The 14,463-nt window shown below is 38.2% G+C and overlaps 1 long non-coding RNA gene across 1 annotated transcript; it reads right to left on the bottom strand.

Moving 5' to 3' along the window:
• Window positions 1-2,126: 2,126 nt before the first annotated feature.
• Window positions 2,127-12,254, bottom strand: LOC144256286 (uncharacterized). The gene is made up of 3 exons (XR_013344061.1): window positions 12,185-12,254; window positions 3,943-4,137; window positions 2,127-2,178 (listed from the first exon to the last, which is right to left on the bottom strand). It is a non-coding gene; the product is annotated as an uncharacterized LOC144256286 (long non-coding RNA).
• Window positions 12,255-14,463: the final 2,209 nt, after the last annotated feature.

Below are 14,463 nucleotides of genomic sequence, written 5' to 3'. Positions count from 1 at the left end.
ATTTTACATTTGTTTTTTTTCCTGAATCACTTACACAGCCACAAACAAACTCAGATATTAAAGAACTAGAGAAGTTAAAAGATATCCTTTTCAATAGCCAACAGTCACCAAAGACTGTGACAAAAGAAAATAGATATAAGTATTCCATGTTACTGTGCACAAGCAAGCCCAAAGTTTTACTGCTTCACTAGTTAAATAACTAAATGTTAAGCATTATTTCATGAACTTAAATGAAATCTGGTATATAAAGAGAAAAAATATGCGATAAGTGAAACTTACTTTCTATTTCACAGAAAGATTTTACTCCATCTAAAATAATCCTGTGACCTTGTGGAAACAGTCCTGAGTTAAACACTTATTAAAGTACATTCCTTTACCAAATGTACCAGTACATTACTGCTCTGAAAGCATTCAATATGTCTACTATGTTCTCTAGATGTATATTAATACACTGGTTTAAGCCATTTGCAGAAAATCAACAGAAACCCTTAAAAACGTTTGACCTGACATGCAAGTTTAAGACATGTGAGTTTTAAATTGACAGATCTTTACATCTTTCATAGTGAAAATTATCAGAATATACTCTGAAAGTTAAGTGATTCTTCCAAAGAGCAAATTTAACTTGACCTCCTAAATGGTACAGATTTGACACACCATTTAGAAGGCTAAAAGAAATACTGATTTACTTCTCTAAAGCAATACTGTTCAACAAAATTATAATGCAACTTACACACGTAATTTTGAATTTTCTAATAACTATGCTAAAATGATAAAAATACAATTTTAAAACACTTACTAAACATGCCAAATATTATTTCAACATGTAATAAATATCTTTAAAATATTTATTCTTTTACAAATTGTACTAAGTTTTCAAAATCCAGTATGCATTTCACACTTACAGCATATCACATTTTGAACTAACCACAACATCATGGTCCATAGTCAGAATGTGGCTACTGGCTACACTATTGAGCAGTATACTTTTTAAGTAATATTTTGAGATCTGACATACCACTCTGTTTATAATTAGTTCACATTCATGTCTCCTTTTTAAACTGAAATGGCTGTGACTACAAATATAAGCAAAACTGTTAATTCACTGGAAAAATCAGGATCAGATCCCCCTTATCTGGGAATCTGGTTAACACACACAATAAGTAGCAAATGGATTATTCCTTATTATGTCTCAAGTAGTCTTCAGAGATGGTGCTGATCAACATGTGCAAACACAATTTGTAGCAAAAACACAGGTTAAACACCAAAACATTTTTATATCAAAGCATAACACTGCCTTAATTATAGCATCCCTTCCCCTCACATTCTTGAGCACATACTTCTATGCAATTTATTTATAATTTTGCTCTCTAAATTTGATAAATTTTGTCAACCATACAGTCACCATTCAAAAATAAACAGAACACTATATAAGACACAAATGAAAACAAATCAACCAGCTACTTTTAATACAATTTGTCAAACAATCTTAAATTCTTGAGTTCCACTGAATTTGATTCTTCTCACAATTACAATTAATTTACTACTAAGAATTTTCCCAAGTCATTAGGATATTTGCTTAAAATGTAAATAATTCCAACAATGTGTTTTCTAGAAAATAACAACTACAACCATAGCTTAGCACATAAAATTTGTCCTTTAGGCAAGTTACTGAATAAATCAAACAGATACAACTATACTCTTGTTTAATGCTATTACATTTTGTAACACCATATTCAACAATTTCTAAATTTGGAAAATCAATTCAGATTGCACACAAGCACTAACTTTAAAACTTAAAACCTTACAGGTTTCTACAAAATACTTGTGAATAAATATAATCCACAGAAAAACAACAGAAAAATCAACACCACTCAAACAAATCTCAGCAAGAAGCACAAGATCAGTATATTCATAAGTACAGAATATACGATACATGCTAAGAGTATTTTTCTCCTAATTTAATTTAATTACCTAGGCAATTTTTGTTTAAAGCACTTGCAAAGCTTTAAGGAAGCAAACATAGCTAGCTAGCCTCTTCTGCTGCACATACATACAAGGATAATACATTCATCTCCTAATATTGTTTCCACAATTTAGAAATCAAAACAACAAACTTTGTTTCTTACCTGCAGTTAGGAGAGGATTAAGGGTTATTTCAGCTAGATCCTTCTCAATTCCCTTAGTGAAATGGGAACAGACAAAAAGGATTTGAGACAGTCTAAAGAATAACCAGAAAATAAGAATGCCCTCTACCATCATGCAGGTAAATGAAGGCTGGTTTTGCCTTCAGTAATGCTAACATGGCTGCTTCCTCTTCGTTCTCAGAGGCATAACCCAAACTCCTTAACAGAAAATTGCAGCTTTTTTCTCACTTGCTACTGTAAATAGGTAAGTCATTTACACCTGATTTGAGAAAGTCCTCCACTACTACTCAACAAAACAATATAAAATCTATTTTAAAACTCTTTTTACCAAAGAAATTCTCTTTGAAGCTTATATGCAAATGAGACAAAACGGAAGGAGGAAAAACACTAGAATATTTTTGACAATGACTTCAATCCACTTTTACTGTGGTAAAAATTAGAAAGCTATTGCAAGAGCACATTAATAGTTTTGTCAATATTTTATCTGTTTAAAAAAAAGTTTAAAATTTACAAATAACTTTAACAATGAAAAACTTCCAAGGACTATTTTAGCAATCTTACTTAACCATTTCTTTTCTCTGATCTTAGGTACAGCATGTAAATTTAAATTCCATACTGTTGGAGGAAAGAGGGCCTTGAGGTAAGGGGAAAAAGCATTTCTCTGATTTTCTTGAAATTTACAATGTTTTCAAAAGTTGTTTAATGTTCTCTCCACAAGATTACAACACACTGAGAAGAATTTTAAATTATTTCAAAGACTGCTGCTATTCAATATAATATTCTCAAGTTCATTAGTGTTTGATTAATGGTGCAATGACGGTGAAAATATATAGAAAAATAAGAACATGAATCACTATAAAATGCAATGATTGATCAGTTTTTATATTCTCTTTTTCTTTTAGTTGTGATCAATGAAAAACAACAAAACATCACCATTAGGTAATGCTATAGGTACCTTTTATGTCTGATACAAGAGTTCTACTCAATACAACCACTATCACTGATGGAGTCCCATTGATGGATTTTTTTGCCATCATAGAAAATAAAAGTCAGCAGGAAACAAATAATCTTTCACTTCCAACCAACAAAATGTTTTTTCCTGCTGTTGATTTTCAATACTATGTCAAGAACATCCACAAGTTTTAAAGATGTGCAAAGTTTTAACAGCAAAGTGACACCTGAGATTGTTAATGGCTACTTTTCAGTTTTATTTGTTCTCACAAGAACAAGGAGGGATGACTACAAAAAAATTGTACCTATTATGCAGAATTTAAAGACTTGTTTGTAAAACTAAGCAAATTTAAAATCTGCTTTCAAAAAAAGCCAAGGTCTGACATTCAACATTTTTTTAGCAAATATAAACTTTTTTGATCATTTCCTTTCATGAAAAGTTACACATTTCCTTTTATGAAACTGCCACCACAGATGCCTGGACGGACACCCACGTGGACACGTGCTAATTTCACTCAAGAGTATAACTCACAAAAGGAAACATCCCCAATGTACCATCTAATTCAGTTTCACAAATTTTCCTTGCCAACTCCTTAAACTCTCAGGATGAGAATTCAGTCTCTAGGACTCTTGCTGAAATTACCAAAGTACAGAATAAGTTTGCTTAGAAGCATAATTTTAGTGAGGACATTTTCATGCTCCCTAAAGGATGACAATTCATTCAAGTACAAATAAAACTGGTCATGAAGTATTTCTGGAGTATTGTTCTTGATGTAAAAATAAAAGCATCTAATTGCTGGGAAGACAACCTGACAATGTTACCTTTTAGCACTAGTGGATAACTTACCAGTGGTTTTGCTAGAGAGTTTGGTGCTCTTCTTCCGATGGGTGGCAGAAGGTTGTTTCTTCATGATCTTCAGGCTCTGGAGCAGCAGGGTCTTGCTGGTTCACATCTGAACTGCCACTGCTGGTGCTGGGGCTGTCATCATCATCGCACATTTGCTTATCACTGGCCATCTTCATGAAGTTGTCACTTGGAAAACTTTTTTAAAGAGAAAAGGGAAGAAATGTTAATCTAAGAAATCAATCAACAGCTTTTCCTTACCTTAATATTATTCCCAAATTGTATCTTTATAAAAAGGCTTCAAAAGTGTTCACATTTATTGTATGAAAATGTTACTGGGGATAGGATGAGTCTTACAATGCCAGCTCTCAGGGATTGTCCGAAATCACCCACTCACATTTTTTTCCATTCCTTGGATAATCTATCAATTGTCTACTTTCTCAGAAGGCATGAAAAAGATTTGCCGGGGAACTTAAGGCAAGGAGTATTAACAAGATATGACACACTGTAAATAACAGGTTTTTATGAAAAATGTTAAAAAGTCACTACACATCTAAATATTCACAGACTGACATGGTCAGAGCTACCAAATTCCCTTTCCCAGAGGAAAACATTCCCTGTTAACCGCTCATATGCTTATTTAAGGTGAACATCCCTCTTCTATGCACGTAAAACCTTTAAAAACTACACTGGGAAATTTAAAACTCAACTAACAAGCTGCCCTAGCCTTTTCCAGGGCCAGCAGTGAAGATTCATCCAGCCGCCACCATGGGAAAAGCAAAATCCAAACTGCACTTTCTGCAAAGCTCCCCACATCACCAAGGTTCCTTGCTCAATCTTTACATCACGGGGGACATTTTATCCAAAATTAACCAAAAAGAAGGGTAAAAGCCCAGGGAAAAACAACGAAGCCCCAAGAACTGCAACAAATGTCCGCGGCCCTTTGTGGGGAAGGCCGCCCATGGACAGCTTGCAGCCCAGCCGCCAAGTAATAGGAGCAGTCAAAAGGCCCCACAGCTCAGGGACACCGGTGGGGTGGACGCCTGGTGTGAACGTAGCTGCCGCTGCCCTAACTGCCCACCCCCCAAGACCCCAGCCCCGCTGCCCTACCTTGCCGCCTGAAGGAAGCTGCCGCCCCCCCCTACTGCCCCCCACGTGGTCCCCAGCCCCGCCGCCTTACCTGCAGCGGGAAAGAAGTTTCCCCTGCCACTGCCCTGGCTGAAGCCCACGGGGACACCATTCCCGCTGCCCTACTTCCTGGCAGGAATGAAGCTGCCGCCGCAGCTACCACAGCCCTAGCTGCCCCCAAAGCCGACCTCAGTCGCAGAGGCAGGAACCAGGCTGCGGCAGGAACGCGAGGCCGCTGATGTCGCCCCCCGCCCCCCTGGCTGCCACCCCTACACCGACCCCCACGCTGACCCCCACCCTCCCTCTCCCTTACCTAGCAGCAGGAAGGAAGCAGCCAACGCCACCCAGGCCGACACCCACAGGAGCCCAGACCCGCTGCCTTACCTCGAGGCTGGGACGCCGTCGCCGCCGCCCCACCACGGCCGCCCCGCTGCCGCTGCCGCCCATGCAGACCCCAGCCTGGTGCCTTACCTCGACGCCTGAAGGAAGCCAAGGCCGCTCCCCTCCACTGCCCCCACGGGGACTCCAGCCCCGCTTACACTGGTGGGAAGGAAGCTGCCGCCGCCACTCCCAGGATGCCCCCCACGTGGACCCCAGCCCCTATGCCTTACCTCGCGGCCAGAAAATGAAGCTGCTGCCGCCACCGCCCCAGCTGAAGTCCACGCGGACACCATCCCTGCTGCCCTACTTCCTGGCGGTAACAAAGCTACTGCCGCTGCTACCATAGCCCTAGCTGCCCCCAAAGCGGCAGCAGGAACGAGGCGGCGGCAGGAAGGAGGCGTTGGCAGGAATGAGGCGGCGGCCGCCCCCGCTGCCTTACCTCGCAGCAAGAACAAAGCTGCTGCTGCCACCAAGGCTGACGCCCACAGGAGCCCAGACCCGCTGCCTTACCTGGAGGAAGAATGAAGCTGCGGCGGACCCCAGCCTCGTGCCTCACCTCGCTGCCTGAAGGAAGCCGCCGCCGACCCCCTCCACTGCCCGCATGCAAACTCCAGCCCCCCTTACTTAAGGCCCGCTTACATTGCGGTGGGAAGGAAGCTGCCGCTGCCACGCCCCGGTTGCCCCCCACTAGGACCCCAGCCCCGACACCTTACCTTGCAGCCAGAATGAAGCTGCAGCCGCCGCCTTGGCTGACGACCACCGGACCCAAGCCCCGCCAACTTACCTCGCTGTGGGAAGGAAGGTTGTAATTGACAGAATGTTCCAACATTTTAAGTTAGTTTGTAAAGTCCTTCTGCAAATGGTCCGGTGGCCCAAATGATACAGTTCCGCTGCAGCCGCCCTGGCTGACCACCAAGCGGACCCCAGGCTCCTCCCCCGCCCCTTACCTTGTGGCAGGAAGGAAACTGCAGCCATTGTGGCGCCCGCGCCCCCCCCCCACCCGCTGCCCTCCACGGGGACCCCAGCCTCGCTACTTCACACACCTTCCTTTTTATAATCTCCCATCATCCTTGAATTACACTATACCCAGGGATAGAAAGGGTGCTATCTGTCTAGAGCATCTCACTGCAAACTCTTTCACACAGTAGTCTCTACCCATCCTGCACTCACTATCAGTAACATTTTAGCAGAAAGACAGTACCTGTAAAGGCTCAGTTCTTTCACTAGACAACACTTGCATGTTCAAAGTAAGTCATTCCATCAATGCAAAAAAAAAAAAAAACCTCAACCACCAATGTCTATTTCTGTCAAATATTACCTTTGAATTGATGATTTAATTTATTTTAAAATGAATTATTAAATTTATAAGAAAATCTTTATGTATGAATAATATGTTGGAGATTGCTTAAATTGGGAAACAACTTAATGACCTAAAAACCACTGTCTGATTTTTTTGTATGTATATATTTTCTTTTTTAAAATTTAATTTGTAATATATAACAAAAGAATGGCTTAAAATCCATATTACACCTATAGAGCACATTTTATTTTGTATCTCTGGTTGTACACAAAGTAGAGTCTTATCCTTCTGGCTTCATACATGTACTTCGGGTAATGAAAACCATCACATTCCACTGCCTTTCTTACTCATATACCCCCTTCCTTCCCCTCTACCCCCTTTTCTCCTTTGCTTTATCTGGAGTCTAATTAATCCTCCCATCCTGCCCCCTCCTACAACATGTTATGAATTAGTATCCTTAAATCAGAAAAATAATTTCACATTTGTTTCTTGTGGATTGGAAAATTTCACTTAGCATTATATTCTCCAGCTCCATCAATTTACCAGAAATTGTCGTAATTTTATTCTCTTCTAATGCTAAATAATATTCTATTGTGTGTGTATATATATATATATATGTGTATATATATATATATCACATTTTCTGTATCCATTCATCTAATGAAGGGAATCTAGGTTGGCTCCACAGTTTAGCTATTGTGAATTGTGCTGCTATAAACATTGATGTGGCTGTGTCCCTGTAGTATTCTGTTATTAATTCCTTATGTACAGAACAAGGATTGGGATAGCTGGGTCAAATTGTGGTTTCATTCAAAGTTTCCCAAAGAATCTCCATACTGCTTCCAGATTAGCTGCACCAATTTGAAATCCCACCAGCATTGTACGAGTATGTGCATTTTACCCACATGCTCGCCAACAATTATGTAGTTTATATTCTTAAATGAATGGAGTAAGATGAATTCATACAGTCGTTTTAACTAGCATTTCTCTAATTGCTAGGAATGTTGAACAATTTTTCATGTATGTGTTTATAGATTGTATATCATCTTCTCATCTTCTGAGAAGTATCTGTTCAATTTCTTGGTCATTTGTTGATTGGGTTATTTCTTTTTTTTCTTTTAAAGATTTTTTAGTTCTTTATATATTCCAGAGATTAGTTCTATATCTGATTTGCATGTGGTAAGAATGTGTTTCCAATTACTAGGCTCTCTAATCACTTCACTGATTATTATTATTTTTTTTTTGCTAAGAACAGTTTTAGTTTGCATTCATCCTATAAATTGATGCTTAATAGTAATTATTGGGCTATGGATTATTATTTAAAAAGTGGTGGAATAAATAGATATGATGGAGATTCGGGCCTACTTTTTCTTCTAAGAGAAATAGTATCTCTGGTATAATTTCTATGTCCTTGATTCAATTTGAGTTGAATTTTGTGCATGGTGAGACATAGGGGTTTGATTACATTTTATTGCATATGAATTTCCAATTTTTCCAGCATCATTTTTTGAAGACACTATCTTTTCTCCAATGTATATTATTGATGTCTTTGTCAAATATAAGATAACGGTAATTATGGGAGTTAGTCTCAGTGTTATCTATTCCGTACCATTGTTATACGAGTCTATTTCGGTGCCAACACCATACTGTTTTTGTTATTATTAATATGTAGCATAGTTTAAGTTCTGGTATTGTGATGTCTGCTTCACTCTTCTTGCTAAAGATTGCTGTAGCTATCCTGTGTCTCTTATTTTGCCAGATAAATTTTATGACTGCTTTTTCTATTTCTATGAGGAATGTCATTGGAATTTTGATTGAAATTGCATTAAATCTGTATAATGCTTTTGGTGGTATGGTCATTATACAACATTAATTCTGTCTATCCAAACAAAAAAAAAGGTAAATCTTTCCATCTTCCCATGTTTTATTTGATTGTTTTTCTTAAGATTGTTTAGTTTTTATTGTAGAGGTCTATCACCTCTTTTGTTAAGTTGATTCTCAAGTATTTTATTATTATTTATGATACTATTCTAAATGGGGTAATTTTGTCATTTTTCTTTCAGTGGATTTGTCACTAATATAAAGAAATGCCTTTGATTTATGAGTGTTGATTTTGTAGCCTGTTACTTTTCTGAATTGTTTTCCTAATTCTAGCAGTTTTCTGATGAAATTTGATGGGTCTTCTAGGTATGTAATTATATTGTCAACAAATAGTGCTAATGAGTTCTTCTTTACCTATAGATAGTCCATTAGTTTCTTCCATCTGTTTAATTGCTCAGGATACTGTTTCAAGAACTATATTAAATAGAAGTGGTAAAGGAGAGCATCCCTGTCTTTTTTCAGTTTTTAGAGGAAATGCTTCCATTGTATGGTTTTGTGTTCTAGAATAATGCTACTTAATGTTGTGGCCATGGCCATGTAATCCATTGAAGGAACAAACTCAGTTGTTTGTCATAATATCTATATGCCAAAATATTATTTGCTTGAAGCTAAAGATTAGACAGGAAAGGTACAGAACATTTCCATAATAGCAAAAAATATTGAATGATGATGTTCTATAAATTACAAGGTGCAAATACTATGGACAATATGACCTATTTAGAGTTCAGATTTAGTATCTTGCCACAAATTCATAGTGTTAACTGTGTTCTGATATAAATTTTTGCTAAAAAGAATTAATAAATAAATAAAATAGAGTGGTGTGGATACAGCCATCAGGTGCTAATTTTAAGAATTCTGTTCCAGATAATCTTCCAGGTTGTACCTGAACTCTTCTAATCACAAGATTCCAAGCACCTCCCTTAATGGCCCCATCCCATTATGGTAAATGCCAGCAACTCTTAAAATGTCCATCAGAATGCCTCTTACCTTCTAGGCTAATGAGGGAACTGGCCAGGAAGATGACCACTGCCACTCCATATAAGTCCTGTGAATGGGCATTCATTGTCATTCTATGAGTATGACTCTGCTGGCATTGGGACCACACTTAGAGAACCTCTGCTCCAGAATACTCCAATATTTAGAAGATTTGGCTGGTTTTAGAACAGGTAGTAGAAGAACATGACTCATAAGCCAATTGCTTTACAAGTAGAAGATGTTGGTGAAATAAGACACATATGACCACCACCACCACCACCAACAACAACAACAACAACATAAAGCCCTCAAATTGCTTATTGCATAAATAATTGGGACACAATACTCCAGGTCATTTTTAACGACTGACATCACATTTTTAAAATTTTTATTACCTAAGGCTTTATAAATATCTCAATCTCCCAATATCTATTTATCTCTCTCTCTCTCTCTCTTTCTAAATCTCTCTCAATCTCTCTCTCCCTCCCATCCTCTCCCTCCTCCTCCCTCCCTCTGTCTCCCCCTTCCTCACTCCTGCTCTGTGCTCATTCACACCATAAGAAGGGGCCAAGAAAAAGAAGGTCATATCAAACCCCTGGCCAGCCAACATGGGCTGTTTCCTCATGGGAATGGGTCCTGGTTTAGATTGTAATTGACAGAATGTTCCAACATTTTAAGTTAGTTTGTAAAGTCCTTCTGCAAATGGCCCAAATGATACGGTTTCCTCCTGGTTTTCAATAATGCCACCAAATGCAGAGTGGCTAGGTTTTCCAATACAGACCTTGAGCTGAATATTACAAGGACCTCACCATGCACAGTGATGTTTATGGCAGGGAGCAAAAAGGGCCACAGTCCCAGCCCTATGTTTTAATCATACTGATACGTACTTGAGAGGTGGACGACTTCCCGCCACTTCTATTTCCAAGTGGGGGCTGGGAATGACCAGAATAACTGAGTAAATATAAAATCACAGGGAAAATAATTCATTTCATAATGACAACTTCATTAAATCTGACAGGCACTTTCAGCACAATATTCTAAAACATTTGTAAAAAGTTCATTAGGTTTCTCTATAACACTATGATGTGGACTTACTATTTATTTTCTGCAGATGAGGAAACTGAAGCACAGAGAGATGAAGCACTTTGCACAACATCATGCACCTGGTGAGTTATGGTTGGAAGCTGTGCAGCTGTGACCCCAGAGTATCGCTGGTGTCTCATAGTAAATAATAAGAATTAGGAGTATCCTCTGCTGGCTATCTCTGCTGGCAGCACCTCTTTTCACCCACGTGCCACTTCTTTCCACTATCAGTTCAGGAGATTCTGGTATCTCATCTTGGGGTGAAGTCCCTAGCAGCACCTCCCCAACCGTAAGAATCTTCTAGGCAGAGTCATGGAACTAAGGCCAGGTGATTATATCGGATGTCAGGACTGCTGTGGTGGAGGCAAAGATGGAGACATGCTGGACTTTCATTTCACTGGATTTGAACTGGAAATAGGCAGTTTTGGAAGTACCCAACACCTTGTCCCTGCAGAGGGAGACTGGCTACTGGAATGATTATGAAATCTGCATTGAGAACAACCAGAACTGCAAAGTGGGTCCTGTTGGCATCCAAAAGCCTAAATCAAGCTGGGCCTGCTGCTGAAACCTGTGCTTCCACGTTGCACATTTAGAAAATCTTTCCCTTTACTGTTTAAGTTGGTTAAAGTCTATCTTCTATCATTGTAATGGAAAGAGCTCTACCTGAGAGAGGCTGGCCCCTCAAAAAACATGGTTTGGTCCAAATAATAACCCAGTGCTACCCATAAATAAAAGCCCATCTGCATGCTCCATATGCTCCAGTCCCAGTGACACAAATCCCAAAGGCCATTTCCTGGCCAAAACTTTCTCAGGATGCACCAGGCAGAATAACCTGTCACTGCTCTTGGTTGTGACCATACAAAACTTGTAGCTACTTAGTACTTATTTTAATCTACCTTGAAATACACTGAGGTATATCTAAAACTCATTCATCAACATTTATCAAATGCTTCTGATGTGCTACATCTTCTTTAGGGCACAGAAATTTGGGCAAAATAATGTTAATCAATATCTAACCCTTTTCCAACATTGTGGGATCAAAACACTAGAACAAAGGTAAAAAGAGGTTAAGGTCTAGTTAATTAACACCCTACAGCAACGACCTTGCCTGTCACAGGAGCAAGAGCAAGAGCAGCACTATAATGATGCTACTGACACTCCTCTCTCACCTTTCCACTGCTTACAAGAGACACTTAACAGACTAATGATGTCCAACTCCATCATGTGGCATTCATTCCACTTGACAAACAATTGTGCTGTTTCAAGTTATTTGTTTAAAGATGCATACTTGAAAGCAGAGAAAGACAGTATAACCTGTAGACTATGTACTTAAAATTAATTTTATCCATTCCAGTTATTCATTACTATAAGTCCACCTCAATGAACTGTGGGCTTGAGGAGTTCTGTCAGTACTCCTAATTGAAAGCTAGTTGAAAGTTCAAAAGTAGAAAAAAATGCCATTCACCAAAACCAGGTAATTTTCTTTGTTTAACTTACCGAGTATCTAACTTCCAAGTACTGAGATTTTTCGGGAACATCAGGTATCTCAAAAGCATAATTCTTTTCCACTGTCTGGATAAGTAGATGTTTTAAAAAATCATTAAGACAAAAAAGTTTTCAAACTCAAATTAGCCAGCATTACATAAATAATACATTTTCCTATATTAAATCATCAGGAATCTAGCATCCTTATGGGACACAAGAGTAATTAAAGCCAAAAAGGTATCCTTTCACCTTTCAACTAGGACTAAGACTCATAGTGACAATGTTAAAAAGACTTCTCTTAGACACTACAGAAATCAAAATATTTACATTCAAATAGGAGCAAGAAGAGATTTTTTTTACAATGTTAATGCATTAAATCATTTGTCAAGAGACAGGTTGTGGCACATGCCTATAATCCCAGCTACTCTCAGAAGTCTGGGTAGGAGAATCGTGAGTTTAAGTCCAGAGCTATACATGCCTCACTGATAAAACATAGCAAAACATTGTCTCAAAAAATAAAAATTATTTGTTACTAATTGACATTAAGCAACTCCATCTTGCTAGAATAATCAACATTATAATTATAGTTCATATGTAGTAAGCATTGGCTATGTGTCAAGTACTATTCTAATCATTCAATATGAATCAAGAGATTTAACCCTTTTGACAATGCTTGCAATAGGGCCTCATTTGTCAAATAAAGAAACAGGCACAGGGAAGTCACTTGGCACTTGTTCACAGTCAGATACTAGTAAGCAGCAGGGCTAAGACTTAAATCACAAGCAACCTGACTCTAACATTCATATGCTTCACCATTACAACACATTGTCTCTGGAATTTTATGTTTTTAGTTTTTGTTTGCAGTGCTAGGAATCAAACCCAAGGCCTTGTGCATTATTACTTGTGGAAATTTAAAGAAGTAACTCAGCCACAATCCAAAACTTAAGTAGTTAAGAGTGTTAGCTGTATCTTTTGCAACTCAATCCTCCCTTTCTTTCCAACACTACTAACTTCCCATATTTTTAGTGGGCTACAGACCCCACAATTATGGCCAAAGGCATCAATATCTCACTAAAATCAAAATATAGTTTCTTTTTTTAGGGGCATTCTCCACTGAGCTATATCCCCAGCTATTTTTATTTTTTGAGACAGGGTCTCACTAAGTTACTATGGTTGGTCTCAAACTTGTAATCCTTCTGCTTCAGCCTCCCAAGTCACTGGAATCAGAGGCATGTGCCACCAACACCAGTTTGGACAATTTGTCATACATATCACGAATATAAGACTTTCATTCTATCAGAAATAACATCATAGTCCCTGATTTTTAAAACTAAAACTTACTTAACCTTCTAATCAAAACGCATTGGCAATAACTAATTATAAAATCAAAATGTTTTCTTTGCCATTTCAGATTAAAAACATGAAATGTAAGCATTTAAAGTAATTTGCTTTGAGTTATCTATATATTCAAATTCATGACCATTATTTTACAAGCAGTTTAAAAAGAAAGCAAAATATTTTTAAAAATCTAACACAGTTTTTATATTCATGCCTATGAGATTTCCATTCTATGAATTAGAGATATGCAGAAGGCACTTTGTATGAAGTAGATATGCAATACCTATTTACAAAATCAAGACATTAACAAACAACAAATTAAGAAAGCTGGACAAAAATTTACAACCAAATACAAACCTTGGACTTGAACTTCATAATTTTATATTTTGCTGCTATTCTTTCACCAAATTCATCGTAAACATCCTTCATTGTAACTGGAATTTCTGTTTCCTTCCCTGTATTTAGATCAATTTTTTGTTCTCCCGTGGGAAGGAGAAAAGGGAGAAAAAGTATCTGTACATAAGATCTTCTTAACCACCAGAAACCCAAGTTTAAAACAGTTTTCATCCTCACCCATTTAAAAACTTAATAGCACAGTCTCAACAATGAGTTCAGAGGCAAAACAATCCCTAAAAAATACTAAACCCAATGGCCAATTCCTCCCAAAGCATCATAAAGCAAGGCAAAGATGATCAATGCTAAGAAACAATGGGAAAATAAGCATTATAAATCCTAACCAAGATGCTCCACAATTCAACAGAAATGGGGAGGGGCTGATACTGGGAGAGAGCTGGAGATATTAAAAGTCCTAATAAAGAAGAAGCAAATGGAACTGATCTTGTTAAATGGCCACAGGGGAAATATTACAGCTGCCTATGCAACAAGAGCAGGAAAACTGGGCCAAATGCCATGTCACGTTTTAGAGCCTTAGAGTCCCAAGCCCAATTATTATG

The sequence above is a fragment of the Urocitellus parryii genome, chromosome 7 (genome assembly GCF_045843805.1).
Source record: "Urocitellus parryii isolate mUroPar1 chromosome 7, mUroPar1.hap1, whole genome shotgun sequence".
NCBI lineage: Eukaryota > Metazoa > Chordata > Mammalia > Rodentia > Sciuridae > Urocitellus > Urocitellus parryii.
Note: the sequence above shows the minus strand (reverse complement) of the source record. Positions and strands in the feature narration are given on the sequence as shown.